The sequence below is a fragment of the Pleurodeles waltl genome, chromosome 4_1 (genome assembly GCF_031143425.1).
Source record: "Pleurodeles waltl isolate 20211129_DDA chromosome 4_1, aPleWal1.hap1.20221129, whole genome shotgun sequence".
In the NCBI taxonomy this organism is placed as follows: Eukaryota; Metazoa; Chordata; class Amphibia; order Caudata; family Salamandridae; genus Pleurodeles; species Pleurodeles waltl.
Window position 1 is genome coordinate 607,783,798 of NC_090442.1, and position 18,697 is coordinate 607,802,494.

The 18,697-nt window shown below is 48.5% G+C and overlaps 1 protein-coding gene across 1 annotated transcript in view; it reads right to left on the minus strand.

Moving 5' to 3' along the window:
• Positions 1-18,697, minus strand: part of UTP20 (UTP20 small subunit processome component) — a 966,235-nt gene that overhangs the window by 904,812 nt on the left and 42,726 nt on the right. The gene's annotated exons all lie outside the window — the stretch shown is intronic.

An 18,697-nucleotide genomic window follows, 5' to 3' on the forward strand; every position in this document is an offset into this window, starting at 1 on the left:
CAGGATACCTGGTAGCATGATCCACTACTACCAGGATATACATATTTCCTGAGGCTGTGGGAGGTTCCAGTGGACCAACTATGTCCACACCCACTCTTTCAAAGGGGACCCCCACCACTGGAAGTGGAATGAGGGGGGCCTTTGGGTGCCCACCTGTCTTACCACTGGCTTGACAGGTGGGGCAGGAGAGGCAAAACTCCTTAACCATGTTGGACATATTGGGCCAGTAGAAGTGGTTGACTAACCTCTCCCACGTCTTGGTTTGTCCCAAATGTCCAGCAAGGGGAATGTCATGGGCCAATGTTAGGATGAACCCTCTGAACAGCTGAGGCACTACCACTCTCCTAGTGGCACCAGGTTTGGGGTCTCTGGCCTCAGTGTACAGGAGTCCATCTTCCCAATAGACCCTATGTGTTCCATTTTTCTTGCCCTTGGACTCTTCAGCAGCTTGCTGCCTAAGGCCTTCAAGAGAGGGACAGGTTTCTTGTCCCTTACACAGCTCCTCCCTTGAGGGTCCCCCTGGGCCTAAGAGCTCAACCTGATAAGGTTCAAGCCCCAAAGGCTCAGTTCCCTCAGAGGGCAGAAATTCTTCCTGAGAAGAGAGGTTCCCTTTCTTTTGCTGTGTTGCAGTTGGTTTCCCAACTGACTTTCCTGTTCTCTTGGTAGGCTGGGCCATTCTTCCAGACTCCAGCTCTACTTGTTCACCCTGTGCCTTGCACTGTGCTCTTGTTTTCACACACACCAGTTCAGGGATACCCAGCATTGCTGCATGGGTTTTTAGTTCTACCTCAGCCCATGCTGAGGACTCCAGGTCATTTCCAAGCAGACAGTCCACTGGGATATTTGAGGAGACCACCACCTGTTTCAGGCCATTGACCCCTCCCCATTCTAAAGTAACCATTGCCATGGGATGTACTTTTCTCTGATTGTCAGCGTTGGTGACTGTGTAAGTTTTTCCAGTCAGGTATTGGCCAGGGGAAACCAGTTTCTCTGTCACCATGGTGACACTGGCACCTGTATCCCTCAGGCCCTCTATTCTAGTCCCATTAATTAAGAGTTGCTGTCTGTATTTTTGCATGTTAGGCGGCCAGACAGCTAGTGTGGCTAAATCCACCCCACCCTCAGAAACTAGAGTAGCTTCAGTGTGGACCCTGATTTGCTCTGGGCACACTGTTGATCCCACTTGGAGACTAGCCATACCAGTGTTACCTGGATGGGAGTTTGGAGTGGAACCTTTCTTGGGACAGGCCTTGTCTCCAGTTTGGTGTCCATGCTGTTTACAGCTATGACACCAGGCCTTTTTGGGATCAAAGTTTTTACCCTTGTACCCATTGTTTTGTGAAGAGGCTCTGGGCCCACCCTCCTGTGCAGGTTTTTGGGGGCCTGTAGAAGACTCTTTACTATTTTTAGTTTTGGCTGTCTCATCACCCTTCCCCTGGGGAGTCTTTGTGACCCCTTTCTTTTGGTCACCCCCTGTTGAAGTCTTGGACACCCTTGTCTTGACCCAATGGTCCGCCTTCTTTCCCAATTCTTGGGGAGAAATTGGTCCTAGGTCTACCAGATGCTGATGCAGTTTATCATTGAAACAATTACTCAATAGGTGTTCCTTCACAAATAAATTGTACAGCCCATCATGATTACTTACACCACTGCCTTGAATCCAACCATCTAGTGTTTTCACTGAGTAGTCTACAAAGTCAACCCAGGTCTGGCTCGAGGATTTTTGAGCCCCCCTGAATCTAATCCTATACTCCTCAGTGGAGAATCCAAAGCCCTCAATCAGGGTACCCTTCATGAGGTCATAAGATTCTGCATCTTGTCCAGAGAGTGTGAGGAGTCTATCCCTACACTTTCCTGTGAACATTTCCCAAAGGAGAGCACCCCAGTGAGATCTGTTCACTTTTCTGGTTACACAAGCCCTCTCAAAAGCTGTGAACCATTTGGTGATGTCATCACCATCTTCATATTTAGTTACAATCCCTTTAGGGATTTTCAACATGTCAGGAGAATCTCTGACCCTATTTATGTTGCTGCCACCATTGATGGGTCCTAGGCCCATCTCTTGTCTTTCCCTCTCTATGGCTAGGATCTGTCTTTCCAAAGCCAATCTTTTGGCCATCCTGGCTAACTGGATGTCCTCTTCACTGGGGTTATCCTCCGTGATTTCAGAGGTGTTGGTCTCTCCTGTGAGGGAACCAGCATCTCTGACTATTATTTTTGGAGTCAGGGTTTGAGGGACCCTGTTCTCCCTAGATAGGACTGGTAGGGGGGAATTTTCCTCCAAGTCACTATCCTCTTCCTCTGAGTTGCCACCCTCAGAGGGGTTGGCCTTTTCAAACTCTGCCAAAAGCTCCTGGAGCTGTATTTTGGTAGGTTTGGGGCCCATTGTTATTTTCTTTATTTTACAGAGTGACCTTAGCTCCCTCATCTTAAGATGGAGGTAAGGTGTGGTGTCGAGTTCCACCACAGTCACATCTGTGCTAGACATTTTGCTTCTAAAAGTTGGAATACTTTTTAAGAATCTACAACTGGTTCTAGAATCTAATTCAAACTTTTACAAACTTTTAAACTCTAAAAGAAATGCTAAACAGGATCTAACACAAGGCCCTAGCAGGTCTTTTAAGAATTTAGAAAACTTTTCAAATTGCAAAAATCAATTTCTAATGACAATTTTGGAATTTGTCGTGTGATCAGGTATTGGCTGAGTAGTCCAGCAAATGCAAAGTCTTGTATCCCACCGCTGCCACCAATGTAGGAAGTTGGCTCTGTATGTGCTATTTCAAAGTAAGGAATAGCATGCACAGAGTCCAAGGGTTCCCCTTAGAGGTAAAATAGTGGTAAAAAGAGATAATACTAATGCTCTATTTTGTGGTAGTGTGGTCGAGCAGTAGGCTTATCCAAGGAGTAGTGTTAAGCATTTGTTGTACATACACATAGACAATAAATGAGGTACACACACTCAGAGACAAATCCAGCCAATAGGTTTTGTTATAGAAAAATATATTTTCTTAGTTTATTTTAAGAACCACAGGTTCAAATTTAACATGTAATATCTTGTTTGAAAGGTATTGCAGGTAAGTACATTAGGAACTTTGAATCATTTCAATTGCATGTATACTTTTCAAGTTATTCACAAATAGCTATTTCAAAAGTGGACACTTAGTGCAATTTTCACAGTTCCTGGGGGAGGTAAGTTTTTGTTAGTTTTACCAGGTAAGTAAGACACTTACAGGGTTCAGTTCTTGGTCCAAGGTAGCTCACCGTTGGGGGTTCAGAGCAACCCCAAAGTCACCACACCAGCAGCTCAGGGCCGGTCAGGTGCAGAGTTCAAAGTGGTGCCCAAAACACATAGGCTAGAATGGAGAGAAGGGGGTGCCCCGGTTCCGGTCTGCTTGCAGGTAAGTACCCACGTCTTCGGAGGGCAGACCAGGGGGGTTTTGTAGGGCACCGGGGGGGACACAAGCCCACACAGAAATTTCACCCTCAGCGGCGCGGGGGCGGCCGGGTGCAGTGTTAGAACAAGCGTCGGGTTCGCAATGTAAGTCAATGAGAGATCAAGGGATCTCTTCAGCGCTGCAGGCAGGCAAGGGGGGGCTTCCTCGGGGAAACCTCCACTTGGGCAAGGGAGAGGGACTCCTGGGGGTCACTTCTGCAGTGAAAGTCCGGTCCTTCAGGTCCTGGGGGCTGCGGGTGCAGGGTCTTTTCCAGGCGTCGGGACTTAGGTTTCAGAGAGTCGCGGTCAGGGGAAGCCTCGGGATTCCCTCTGCAGGCGGCGCTGTGGGGGCTCAGGGGGGACAGATTTTGGTACTCACAGTCGTAGAGTAGTCCGGGGGTCCTCCCTGAGGTGTTGGTTCTCCACCAGCCGAGTCGGGTCGGCGGGTGCAGTGTTGCAAGTCTCACGCTTCTTGCGGGGAGTTGCAGGGTTCTTTAAAGCTGCTTCTTGAAACAAAGTTGCAGTCTTTTTGGAGCAGGTCCGCTGTCCTCGGGAGTTTCTTGTCTTTTTCGAAGCAGGGCAGTCCTCAGAGGATTCAGAGGTCGCTGGTCCCTTTGGAAGGCGTCGCTGGAGCAGAGTTCTTTGGAAGGCAGGAGACAGGCCGGTGAGTTTCTGGAGCCAAGGCAGTTGTTGTCTTCTGGTCTTCCTCTGCAGGGGTTTTCAGCTAGGCAGTCCTTCTTGTTGTTGCAGGAATCTAATTTTCTAGGGTTCAGGGTAGCCCTTAAATACTAAATTTAAGGGCGTGTTTAGGTCTGGGGGGTTAGTAGCCAATGGCTACTAGCCCTGAGGGTGGGTACACCCTCTTTGTGCCTCCTCCCAAGGGGAGGGGGTCACAATCCTAACCCTATTGGGGGAATCCTCCATCTGCAAGATGGAGGATTTCTAAAAGTCAGAGTCACCTCAGCTCAGGACACCTTAGGGGCTGTCCTGACTGGCCAGTGACTCCTCCTTGTTTCTTTCTTTGTTCCCTCCAGCCTTGCCGCCAAAAGTGGGGGCCGTGGCCGGAGGGGGCGGGCAACTCCACTAAGCTGGAGTGCCCTGCTGGGCTGTGACAAAGGGGTGAGCCTTTGAGGCTCACCGCCAGGTGTCACAGCTCCTGCCTGGGGGAGGTGTTAGCATCTCCACCCAGTGCAGGCTTTGTTACTGGCCTCAGAGTGACAAAGGCACTCTCCCCATGGGGCCAGCAACATGTCTCTGGTGTGGCAGGCTGCTGGAACTAGTCAGCCTACACAGACAGTCGGTTAAGTTTCAGGGGGCACCTCTAAGGTGCCCTCTGTGGTGTATTTTACAATAAAATGTACACTGGCATCAGTGTGCATTTATTGTGCTGAGAAGTTTGATACCAAACTTCCCAGTTTTCAGTGTAGCCATTATGGTGCTGTGGAGTTCGTGTTTGACAGACTCCCAGACCATATACTCTTATGGCTACCCTGCACTTACAATGTCTAAGGTTTTGTTTAGACACTGTAGGGGTACCATGCTCATGCACTGGTACCCTCACCTATGGTATAGTGCACCCTGCCTTAGGGCTGTAAGGCCTGCTAGAGGGGTGTCTTACCTATACTGCATAGGCAGTGAGAGGCTGGCATGGCACCCTGAGGGGACTGCCATGTCGACTTACTCGTTTTGTCCTCACTAGCACACACAAGCTGGCAAGCAGTGTGTCTGTGCTGAGTGAGAGGTCTCCAGGGTGGCATAAGACATGCTGCAGCCCTTAGAGACCTTCCTTGGCATCAGGGCCCTTGGTACTAGAAGTACCAGTTACAAGGGACTTATCTGGATGCCAGGGTCTGCCAATTGTGGATACAAAAGTACAGGTTAGGGAAAGAACACTGGTGCTGGGGCCTGGTTAGCAGGCCTCAGCACACTTTCAATTGTAAACATAGCATCAGCAAAGGCAAAAAGTCAGGGGGCAACCATGCCAAGGAGGCATTTCCTTACAGAGTGCGTTTTTTTAATGCAGGGCTCATTCAGACCAAGTTTCTGCTCTTTCTTACTGTTGACCTAACCTTTGTCGGACACCAATACAAAAGCAGACAAACAGCATTTCATATTTTAAAAAGCATGAGTACCAGGCTTGAAAGAAATTCTTGTTTCTACTCCCATTAAAAGAGCAGTACAACAGAATTTCGCCTACAAGCAGATAGTGTAGCATCAAGACATTTAGGGGTCGAATACGACTACGGCGGACTGAAAAGGAGTCCGCTGAAATCCAGACGGTCAGGTTGTTTCCAGTGTGGCCACCTTCCCGCGGGCCCCATCAAGAGTTCCCCGGGGGGTCGCTGGCCCAGCCAGAAAAGGCCTACATCACTGACACCAGGTCATAATAGAGCTGGCGGAAATGCTGTAGTACTTTAGGGCGCACCAGCACCCGTTGCGATGTTCACTGTCTGCAAAGCAGGCAGTGAAAATTGCGACAGGGCTGGCCAGGGGGACCTCTGCACTGCCCATGCCAAGTGCACTGGCAGTGCAGAGGTCCCCCTGGGACCACCTGCACCCCGTCTCCGCCAGCAGTTACATAGCGGTGCTACCGCCATGTAACAGCCGGCTGAGAAAGGACTTGTAATCCCCAGGGCAGCACAGCATGTATCGCTGCCCTTGCGCATTAGGACCGCCAGTCCTGCCTGTGAAGGAAAACTGGCGGTGCGATTGTGGCGCTACCGCCAGAATCATAATGCGGCTGTTGGACCGCCACTGCGGCTCTGGCAGTCTCAAGATTGCCAGGGTCATAATGACCCCCTTAGTATTAGATTTTGTGATAAGGAGTACAAGTTATGCCCTTGCAAATTTGAACTGAAAAGGCAGATTTTGGCCCAGTGGGTTTTACAGGTAGGAACTAAAGTCCCTGCAATGTCTTACTGACAATATCTACAGTACAAACGTATGTTGCGAGTTATTGTTCAAATGCAGTTCAGTCAATTATGACCTCACTTTCTTTTATTAGAGCATTATAGACACCAAATACAAATCAAGAAAAGTACACTGTTCCAGTTAGGGAGAAAGACAGTAACTATGGGAGGGTCCTATTTAAGGAGCAAAAACCTCACACACCCAAATAGGTGTCATGCTTCATCATTGGAGTTGCTCCTCGTCAGACTGGCGCTGCAATGTCTGACGGGCTCCACCCCAGATGGGGGGGCTCTTTGCCGGAGTTCTTGTCTGAGATGATGCCAAGACCCTAAGTGTATGCATAAAGAAAGGAGATCAAGAAAAAGGAATCTAAAATTGACTCACTGAACCATAAAGAAGAATCTATTTAATCAGAATATATAGGTCAGAGGCCAAGGTTAAAACTAATCATAAGAGTGAAACAGAGTTAATGGTCAATCACTCTAGAACGGGGGTGGGGAATTTCCACGACATCCCCCATTAAGGTCAACGTGTTTCGCGTCTCACAGAGGCCCAAACGGGTCCAGTGACGCTTCTTCAGGACCAAAAATAGACTTGATGTATCTCCTATTTGTGTAAAGTACTAAAAAACTTATACCTGAAATTGTCAGGACAAACTGTATCCAGTCATTCACACTAATATGGAATTGCTAATCCTGTCTGTCGCCCTCTGAAATGAGATAAACATAATTAAGCAATGGTATGTAATATTGACATAAATACCCATAATGACACATTCTTCAACATGGGAGAGGGAAATGGTGATGTCAAACAAAGAGGTGATGCTCAGTGAGAGTGTCAAACAAGTGACCCCAAAAAAAGGTGTAAAAACATCTAGAAAGGGCTTACCGTCCCCATTACGGAGCGGGCTACATGGGACAGAGCGGACCAATGGTCAGGTCTATATATCTCCTCTGGAGTGGGAGAGTAATGTTACACAAATTGTTAATATAATAAATGAGGATGTGCTTATATTGAGCGAAGCGAGTTTGTAAAACATTATGAAAGGCACAATGCTACAACACTATTTTCAATGTAGTAAGAAGACGTCCCAAACAAAACACATCAAAGCAGAATCAACTCATTGGTAGTAAAACGAAAATTATTGATATTCAAATCGTCATTATAAATGCAGTGGTTTTAATATACCTTATCCAATTAATAGAAGCCAATGAATAGTAATAGTGAGTGAGGCAGTGTGCAGAAAAATGAAATGTACAGGAACATATAATCTGAGAGAAATGAGATGTTATCTCACAACCTGACATATCATACAAAAAAGGAGAGAAATAAAGCGCCATAGTGGTTGTCAATGAAAACCATAGTAGGCCGTACTAGACCCTCCTGCGATCTAAAGCGCACAATACACAAAATGAGATCCTCGTAATGAGGGTCCGATTAGTGTCTTAAAAGTAATGCTGATAATCTCGAAGTGCCTGCGGAGCCCCGTAGGGTCCCGGACAGATGCTTCATCCGAAGCACCTAACGGTTGCAAAATTCAGCGTAGAAAAAAGTAACAGTGACTTACTGATTTAGGCACAACCTGCCGGCGGGTAACCTACCCGGGTCTGCGTCTCCCGAATGAATGGAGGGACACGGAGGGACCGGAACTACTCTGGTTACGACGTCCGATCAGGGAGGTCATGAAAAGTGAAGAAGGACTCCCAGATTGCGGGCCCAACACAGCAAACATAAAAAAGGGACTAGTAATAGTGAAAGAACTTCGAAAAATAAAATAGAAGTAGAGCGGCTGCAATCTAAGGTTCTATAGGGAGTCCTTCTTCACTTTTCATGACCTCCCTGATCGGACGTCGTAACCATAGTAGTTCCGGTTTAGAATGGCGGTAACTTCCGCATCAAACTACTCTTTTACCGGGTCCCTCCGTGTCCCTCCATTCATTCGGGAGACGCGGACCCGGGTAGGTTACCCGCCGGCAGGTTGTGCCTAAATCAGTAAGTCACTGTTACTTTTTTCTACGCTGATTTTTGCAACCGTTAGGTGCTTCGGATGAAGCATCTGTCCGGGACCCTACGGGGGTCCGCAGGCACTTCGAGATTATCAGCATTACTTTTAAGACACTAATCGGACCCTCATTACGAGGATCTCATTTTGTGTATTGTGCGCTTTAGATCGCAGGAGGGTCTAGTACGGCCTACTATGGTTTTCATTGACAACCACTATGGCGCTTTATTTCTCTCCTTTTTTGTATGATATGTCAGGTTGTGAGATAACATCTCATTTCTCTCAGATTATATGTTCCTGTACATTTCATTTTTCTGCACACTGCCTCACTCACTATTACTATTCATTGGCTTCTATTAATTGGATGAGTTATATTAAAACCACTGCATTTATAATGACGATTTGAATATCAATAATTTTCGTTTTACTACCAATGAGTTGATTCTGCTTTGATGTGTTTTGTTTGGGACGTCTTCTTACTACATTGAAAATAGTGTTGTAGCATTGTGCCTTTCATAATGTTTTACAAACTCGCTTCGCTCAATATAAGCACATCCTCATTTATTATATTAACAATTTGTGTAACATTACTCTCCCACTCCAGAGGAGATATATAGACCTGACCATTGGTCCGCTCTGTCCCATGTAGCCCGCTCCGTAATGGGGACGGTAAGCCCTTTCTAGATGTTTTTACACCTTTTTTTGGGGTCACTTGTTTGACACTCTCACTGAGCATCACCTCTTTGTTTGACATCACCATCTCCCTCTCGCATGTTGAAGAATGTGTCATTATGGGTATTTATGTCAATATTACATACCATTGCTTAATTATGTTTATCTCATTTCAGAGGGCGACAGACAGGATTAGCAATTCCATATTAGTGTGAATGACTGGATACAGTTTGTCCTGACAATTTCAGGTATAAGTTTTTTAGTACTTTACACAAATAGGAGATACATCAAGTCTATTTTTGGTCCTGAAGAAGCGTCACTGGACCCGTTTGGGCCTCTGTGAGACGCGAAACATGTTCACCTTAATGGGGGATGTCGTGGAAATTCCCCACCCCCGTTCTAGAGTGATTGACCATTAACTCTGTTTCACTCTTATGATTAGTTTTAACCTTGGCCTCTGACCTATATATTCTGATTAAATAGATTCTTCTTTATGGTTCAGTGAGTCAATTTTAGATTCCTTTTTCTTGATCTCCTTTCTTTATGCATACACTTAGGGTCTTGGCATCATCTCAGACAAGAACTCTGGCAAAGAGCCCCCCCATCTGGGGTGGAGCCCGTCAGACATTGCAGCGCCAGTCTGACGAGGAGCAACTACGATGATGATGTATGACACCTATTTGGGTGTGTGAGGTTTTTGCTCCTAAAATAGGACCCTCCCATAGTTACTGTCTTTCTCCCTAACTGGAACAGTGTACTTTTCTTGATTTGCATACCTCTAGGGAGGCTGTACACTGGACCAATATTCCTCCCTATCCCTCTGTTTATTAGTACCAAATACAAATCAACATGTTCATAAAATTTCTTGGGAACTAAGAAAAGTCAGTGGAGAATTAGAACAATGGTATATGAGAGATACTGTGATTCTATTATACATTAACTAGAATATTATGAAAAAGGAGCTAAAGCAAATACAGTCTTAGCATGTAAACTCAGGCAAAAGCGAAATCAAGTACGTAAAAAAGGAAAAAAAATACAATGAATGTAAAGTACATGTCAAATGTCCTTTCAGTAATTAGCTGCTGGGGGGGGGGGGGGGGGGGGGGGGGGGGGGTCTGAAAGCCCCCCCCAACATTATTGGCCAGGCCCCAGGGGACGAGGTTGCTAGAACTGATATCGGCCTAGGGAGAGGTCTACGTGCCCCCCTCCCCATTTCAAAAAGTGGAGAGCCCCTAGGTGTTTTGGTCCTGGGGCCAATTTGGCCCAGGGAAAGGGGTTGCATGCCGCCCCCCCCCCCCTTTTTAAGCTGGCCAGGCCCTGGGAGATGGGGTCCCTGGGGCCAGACATTGGCCTGGGGAGGGAAGTTGTGTGACACTCCCCCCCCACCCCCCATTTACAATATGGCCAGGCCCCCAGGAGAAGGGTGCCTAAGGGCTAAATTCGGCCTGGGGAAGAGAGATGTGTGCCCGTCCCAAACCAGGGGCGAGTGCTGGGTGATGGGTTCCTAGGGGCCAAACCCGGCCTGGGAGAGGGGCCATATATTCTACCCCCCATAAATAAAATGTGGCGTGCTTCGGGGGGATGTGGCTCCTGGGGACGAAATCGCCCCAGGGGAAGAGGGGTGGTGGTTTTGTGTTGGGGGCTGGCGCTGCATGCCCCTGTAGGAAAGTAGCCTCTTTCTAGCTTGGTTACCCCCCCCACACATGTAGCCAGTTTGTCAGTGTTTTTGAATGATTTCACTGGGATCCTGCTAACCAGGACCCCAGTACCTGTGCTCTCTCCTCTAAATTTGGTTGCTGGTAACTTTTTATTCACACAATTGGCATACTCATGCCCCTATGTAAGACCCTAGTATATGGTACCTACGTACCCAGGGCATTGGGGTTATAGGGGATCCCTATGGGCTGCAGCAGTTATTCTGCCACCCATAGGGAGCCCATGCAAAGGGTTCAGCAGGCCTGCCATTGCAGTATGCGTGAACCGGGTGCACGCACCCGGTTTCGCTACAGGTCACTGCACCGGGTTACTGTAAGTCACCCCTATGGTAGGTCCTCTCAGACCAGAGGGCAGGGTGCAGGTACCTGTGTGTGAGGGTGCCCCTGCACTGGCAGAGGTGCCCCCACAAACTCCAGCCACATTTTACTGGACTTCGTGAGTGCGGGGACCCCATTTTATGTGTGTGTACTGGACATAAGTCACTACCTACGTCCAGCTACATAATGGTAACTCCGAACCTGGACATGTTTGGTATCAAACATCTCAGAATCACACCCCAGTACTGTTGTAAGTATTGGAAGTATGATCCCATGCACTCTGGGGGCACCTTAGAGAACTTCCAGCGTAGCTACAACTAGACTTACATGGTTTCCTGGGCAGCCCAGCTGCGGCCAACCCTTAGACAGGTTTCTGCCCTCCTGCTGCTTGATCTGATCAAGCCCAGGAAGGCAAAACAAAGGATTTCCTTTGGGAGAGGCAGGTAACACCCTCTCCCTTTGGAAATAGGTGTGACTGGCTTGGGAGGAGTAGCCTCCCCAAGCCACTGGCTTGCTTTGAAGGGCACATTTGGTGCCATCCGTGCATAAACCAGTTCACACGGGTTCAGGGACCTCCACCCCAATCCCTCCTTTGGCGCAAAACTGGACAATGGAAAGGGGAGTGACCACTTTCCTGTCCATCACCACCCCAGGAGTGGTGCCCAGTGGTCCTCCAGAGGGTCCCTGGGTTCTGCCATCTTGAGTCTGAGGTTGGCAGGGAACTCTGGGAGCATATGAGTGGGCAGGCCAGGCAGGTGACGTCAGAACCCCCTCCTGATATGTGCTTACCTGGCTAGGCGACAAATCTCCCTTTCAGGGCTACTTAGGATCTCTCTCTCTTGGGTGGGTCCTCAGATTCGGCTTGCAAGATTCCAGCAGGACTCCTCTGCAAACTTTACTTCGACTTCTGGCCTCAGTAACCGTAACTGGACCCTCCAGGAACCTACAAGCTGCAGAGCCACGAGGAAGAGTCTTCTGCAACACTGTATCCAGAGTTCCTGCCAGCTTTGCAACAGTTTCCTCGTTCTGCATCCTCGCAAGACTGCAACTATTCTTCCTGCACAAGAAGAAAAAGTAATCTCCCTTGGAGCGAAGAAGTCACTTCCCTGCAACTGCAGGCACCTACAATAAGCGACAACCAGCTGCGTGGATCCCCTTTCCTGCAGAGCTGCATGGATCCAGTCATCATGCGTGGTGTTCCAGAGTAATCCTCTTGGTCCTCTCTGCCAGCTGTCCAACTTTTTGCCTTTTGTTGATGCCAGTTATGATTGAAAGTGTACTGGGACCCTGCTAACCAGGCCCCGGCACCAGTGTTCTTTCCCTAAACTGTACCTCTGTTCCCACAATTGGCACAGCCCTGGCACACAGTTAAGTCCCTGGTACCAAGGGCACTGTTGCCAGGGAAGGTCTCTAAGGACTGCAGCATGTCTTATGCCAACCTGGAGACCCCTCACACAGCACATGCACACTGCCACACAGCTCGTGTGTGCTGGTGGGAGAAAATGACTAAGTCGACATTGCACTCAGAGTGCCATGCCCACCTGTCACTGCCTGTGGCATAGGTAAGTCACCCCTCTAGCGGGCCTTACAGCCCTAAGGCGGGGTGTACTAAACCACAACCGCAAGGCTGGAGGAGATAATGAGGAAAACAAGGAGGAGCCACCCACCAGTCAGGACAGCCCCTAAGGTGCCCTGAGCTGAGGTGACTCCTGCCTTTAGAAATCCTCCATCTTAAGATTGGAGGATTCCCCCAATAGGAATAGGGATGTGCCCCCCTCTCCTCAGGGAGGAGGCACAAAGAGGGTGTAGCCACCCTCCAGGACAGTAGCCATTGGCTACTGCCCTCCCAGACCTAAACACACCCCTAAATTCAGTATTTAGGGGCTCCCCTGAACCTAGGAACTCAGATTTCTGCAACCTACAACAAGAAGGAGGACTGCTGACCTGAAAGCCCAGCAGAAACGACAGAGACGACAACTGACTTGGCCCCAGCCCTACCGGCCTGTCTCCAGACTCAAAGAACCTGCACAGCGGCGCATCCGACAGGGATCAGCGATCTCTGAGGACTCAGAGGACAGCCCTGAACCCGAAGGACCAAGAAAGTCCAGAGAACAGCGGCACTGTTCAAAAACTGCAACAACTTTGCAATTTTAAAGCTACTTTCAAAAAACTCTCTCTTCCTGCTGGAAGCATGAGACTTCACACCCTGCACCCGACGCCCCCCTGCTCGAGCGCCAGAGAACTAACACAGCAGAGAGGACTCCCAGGGGACTACGACGACATGAGTACCCAGAGTCGACCCCCCCTGCACCCTCACAGTCAGTCTCCTGGGCATAGGCAACCCTCCGTTGGGGGTTCAAGGCAACCCCAAAGTTACCACACCAGCAGCTCAGGGCCGGTCAGGTGCAGAGGTCAAAGAGGTGCCCAAAACGCATAGGCTTCAATGGAGAACCGGGGTGCCGCGGTTCCAGTCTGCCAGCAGGTAAGTCCCCGTGTCCTCGGAGGGCAGACCAGGGGGGTTTTGTAGGGCACCGGGGAGGACACAAGCAGGCACAGAAAGTATACCCTCAGCGGCACAGGGGCGGCCAGGTGCAGAGTGCAAACAGGCGTCAGGTTTTGTATTGAAAGCAATGGGGAGACCCGGGGGTCTCTTCAACGATGCAGGCAGGCACAGGGGGGGGGGGGCTCCTCTGGGAAGCTACCACCGGGGCTAGGCAGAGGGTCGCCGGGGGGTCGCTCCTGCACTGGAGTTCGATTCCTTCAGGTCCTGGGGGCTGCGGGTGCAGTGTTGGTTCCAGGCGTCGGGTCCCTTGTTACAGGCAGTCGCAGTCAGGGGGAGCCTCTGGATTTCCTCTGCAGGCATCGCAGTGGGGGATCAGGGGGTCGTCTCTGGCTACTCACGGGCTTGTAGTCGCCGGGGAGTCCTCCCTGTAGTGTCGGTTTTCCGCAGGTTGAGCCGGGGGCGTCGGGTGCAGAGTGGAAAGTCTCATGCTTCCGGTGGGAAATGTGAAGTCCTTAGAGTTGTTTCTTTGTTGTAAGAAAGTTGCAGATTGTTGAACAGGGCCGCTGTTCACTGGAGTTTCTTGGTCCTTAGTTGCAGGGCAGTCCTCTGAGGCGTCAGAGGTCGCTGGTCCCTGTTGGATGCGTCGCTGTTGCAGTTTTCTTCGAAGTTGGGAGACAGGCCGGTAAGGCTGGGGCCAAAGCAGTTGTCGTCTCCGTCTCAACTGCAGGGCTTCAGGTCAGCGGTCCTTCTTCTGGTTAAGGTTGCAGGAATCTGATTTCCTGGGTGCTGGGGAGCCCCTCAATACTGAATTTAGGGGTGTGTTTAGGTCTGAGAGGGCAGTAGCCAATGGCTACTGTCCTTGAGGGTGGCTACACCCTCTTTGTGCCTCCTCCCTGTAGGGAGGGGGGCACATCCCTAATCCTATTGGGGGAATCCTCCAAAATCAAGATGGAGGATTTCTAAAGGCAGGGGTCACCTCAGCTCAGGACACCTTAGGGGCTGTCCTGACTGGTGGGTGACTCCTCCTTGTTTTTCCTATTACCTCCCCTGAACTTGTCGCCAAAAGTGGGGGCTGTGTCCAGGGGGCGGGCACCTCCACTAGCTGGAGTGCCATGGGGCATTGTAACACGAAGCTTGAGTCTTTGAGGCTCACTGCTAGGTGTTACAGTTCCTGCAGGGGGAAGGTGTTAAGCATCTCCACCCAGTGCAGGCTTTGTTTCTGGCCTCAGAGCGCAGAAAGGCTCTCGCCCCAGGGGGTCTGAAACTTGTCTCTCAGCAGCAGGCTGGCACAGACCAGTCAGTCCTGCACTGAACGATTGGATAAAATACAGGGGGCATCTCTAAGATGCCCTCTGTGTGCATTTTTTAATAAATCCAACACTGGTATCAGTGTGGGTTTATTATTCTGAGAAGTTTGATACCAAACTTCCCAGTATTCAGTGTAGCCATTATGGAGCTGTGGAGTTCGTTTTTGAATAACTCCCAGACCATATACTTAATATGGCCACACTGTACTTACAATGTCTAAGAATAAACTTAGACACTGTAGGGACATATTGCTCATGCAGCTATGCCCTCACCTGTGGTGTAGTGCACCCTGCCTTAGGGCTGTAAGGCCTGCTAGAGGGGTGACTTACCTATGCCACAGGCAGTATTTTGTGTGCATGGCATCCTGAGGGGGATGCCATGTCGACTCTGCTTTTTTCTCCCCGCCAACACACACAATCTGCAATGGCAGTGGGCATGTGTTAAGTGAGGGGTCCCTTGGGGTGGCACAACATATGCTGCAGCCCTTAGGGACCTTCCCTGGTCACAGGGCCCTTGGTACCACTGGTACCTTTTACAAGGGACTTATCTGTGTGCCGGGGTGTGCCAATTGTGGAAACAATGGTACATTTTAGGTGAAAGAACACTGGTGCTGAGGCCTGGTTAGCAGGGTCCCAGAACACTTCTCAGTCAAGTCAGCATCAGTATCAGGTAAAAAGTGGGGGGTAACTGCAACAGGGAGCCATTTCCTTACAAGCTGGAAGAGAGTATTTTCAGTCAATACACAACATTAAGCAACCTAGCGCCTAATGTTCCACACTTGTACATGTTAAAAGTCCAGACGATCCTTATTGGCTTGCAGGGCTTAAGTTAATAATCCCAAATTCTCTCTTTGTGGTTGTGTGGGCGGGCAGTTTAGGCTGATCAGAGGGTAGTGTTAAGCATCTGTTGTAAACAGAGTCAATAAATGAGACGCACACTCAAGAAGAAACCTAAGACCAATTAAAAAAAAATAACAGATTTTTATAGTAATTTAGAACCAAGATCTTCGGGATCAGGTAAGTACTTTTCTAGTTAGTGACACGGCTGACCTGCACTCTCAGTGACCTCCTCCTGGCTGCTGCTGCTGCTGCGTCGGTGGACCCAATAGTCAGCAGATCGCTCAACCAGACTGTGCGGTAGGTGCCTGCAGGCAAGTCACTACTCAACTTCAAGGGAGTTGCTGGCAGTTTGGCGAAGTGCTGGCAGTCCTGCAAGGCTTGGGGGAGGAAGTACAGCTGCAGGACGAATCAGGTCTTTGCGACTGTTGGGACAGGAGCAGGCAGGGTTTGGTGCCAAGTCTTTAGCTAACCATAGTTTTTCAGTCTTTGACTCTTCTTGGTCCTTCTTCTTGTGGTCAGGCGAATTTGAGTTCCTGGTGTCGGGGAGACACCTGAATACTGAATTTAAGGGTGTTAAGGGAAGTGTAGGGTAGTAGCCAATGGGCTACCTACCCTTGGCGTCATTAACCCCCCTTTATCACCAATTCCTGTGAGGAGTGGGCATGACCCTGTCCAAGAGTTCCTAACTCCACCAAAAACAAGATGGTGGAACCCTTATTTCATGTAGTACGTCAGGTGCCCCACCTTAGGGGTGTGACCAGCATGTGGGGGGTAGGGGACAACACGCCTACTGCATAGGTAAGTTCCCACATGTCCTAGTGCCAAATGGGCCTCAGGGCAGGCGGTGTGGCATCTCCCAGGTCTGGGGGAAGTTGGGGGTTGCATAGGAGACAGGGGGTTTGAAGCCCCTGGTCCTGATATGCTAAATCACTAGCCATTCTTCTGGAGGAGGACTGAACATCTTCATCCGCAGCAGGCATTGTCTCTGACCTGAGAGAGCGTAGGCGCTTATCTGCATGTAGTCGGAAACTTGTCTGTGGTGGCAGTTAAATGCATTTATTTTGAAAATTCCTCAATTGTTCTACAAACGTCAGCTTATTAGTTCTGGAAATACACACATTTACATCTCAAAAATAGGCTTTTCAAAATTAGGATATGAATATTAATTCAATAAAGCAAAGCTTCTCATTTAGTAGAGTAGATGCACACAGGAGAGATACATATAGGTAGCTGGACACCTACCAGTAGCTCAAAAACTACTTCTTATAGAAGCCTGCTCTAGGTGTAGTATTGCACCCATATGGCAAGCCACCGTTATAGGCAAACCACCCCCCCCATCCCCCAATAAGCTGGAGTGACCACAAGATCATAGTTGTCAGGATCTACACACTTTTCAATAACAACACTTCAAAGACAACAAATACCGACAACAACAAATGCTGTTACAGGCAATGAAAAACTAGATATCCACCAACAAAAAACACATCCAGGGCTGACCACAAACAAGACCACCACATAGGTGAATGACAACATCAAAAGAACGAAAACACAATTCAAGACACAACAAAACAAATGGAGAAAATCAGGAGATGACAAAAAGCACAGTACAGCAATACAACAGAGCCTGCAAAAGAGCACCATAACCACAAAAAGACACCACTACTTCATGTGCATAACTGAAGTAGAAAGTCCTTCTAAAGAACTCCAGAAAATTCGAACAGATTTCCAAACCAAACAGTGCCTAAACACAAAAACAGCACGATCAAAAGACTTCTGTTCAAGAGTGCCAACAAACTGATCTAAAATATTACAGATATTGAAAATTACCTTAATGAGCATGCTAACAACAACACTTTCCCTAACCACACACAGAATGAGAAAACAATAATCATCCATTACTACATACCTTCAATAACCTGTCACCAAACGATTTCCTTGATATTATCAATGCAGCCAGACCATCGGGATCAGCCTCAGAACCATAATCGCCAAAAATCTTTAAAGATAATGTGCACTCACCGGGTGCGGGGGAGGTAGCCAGATGCCTACTCAGCGATTCCCTGGGATCCATCATATCCCCACTATTATTCATCATGTACCACAACCCATGACCAAATCTAATTAAATCGTACAAACTCACCTGTTACAACTATGCAGATTACACCCAAATCATTTGAAAAATGTATAGCTCAGCAGACCTTTATAGTCACAACTGAATGACTGCCTTCATGCCATAAAAACATGGATGATGAATAACCATCTAATGCTCAATACCACAAATACAGTGAATATGACCTGCAGACAATGGCTTAAGGTACTCCAGCCCCTCAAACAAAGAAGCACTAGAAACTTGGGCGTAACCATGGATTCAGATCTTCCCATGCCTTGCACACCAACATAAACTGCATGCTATTTTCACAATGGTAATCTCCAAGTCTGGCCATGCCACAACACCCACTATGCACAAAATACAGTTCAACCAAAATGGTGCTGCAAGGATTCTTCTACATCTTAACCCAATAGAATGCGAGACTCCAAATCCTGCACTTGCTACTTATAGCTAGAATGGCAATGTTCAAGGTACTCTGCATTGTCTGCAGAGCTTCCCAAGTTAAATTCAAGCAATACAAACCAAACAGAACACTGAGCTGCAGGCTTGCACTGTTTCATGCCACCTTACGTAAGAAACTTGCAGAAGGCATTGCTTTCTCAGCTCAGCCTGCCTGCTTTGGAACTCATTACAGGCCAATACTAGAAGTACCCAGGAGCATGTACACGTATGACAGTTGAAAAAATGGGCACCTTCCAGATAACTGTGACACCCAAATTCCAGTAGCCGAGCTCAGAAAAGTCATTACAAACCAAAACACCTGAAATCATCAAATAAACAGGCATGGAATAGCTCACAATATTTTACACATTGCTGGACAATTCAGAAGACTTTAATACAGTCTACCACTGAAGGTGCAAACATCTACACAATCTAACAGCATCTCT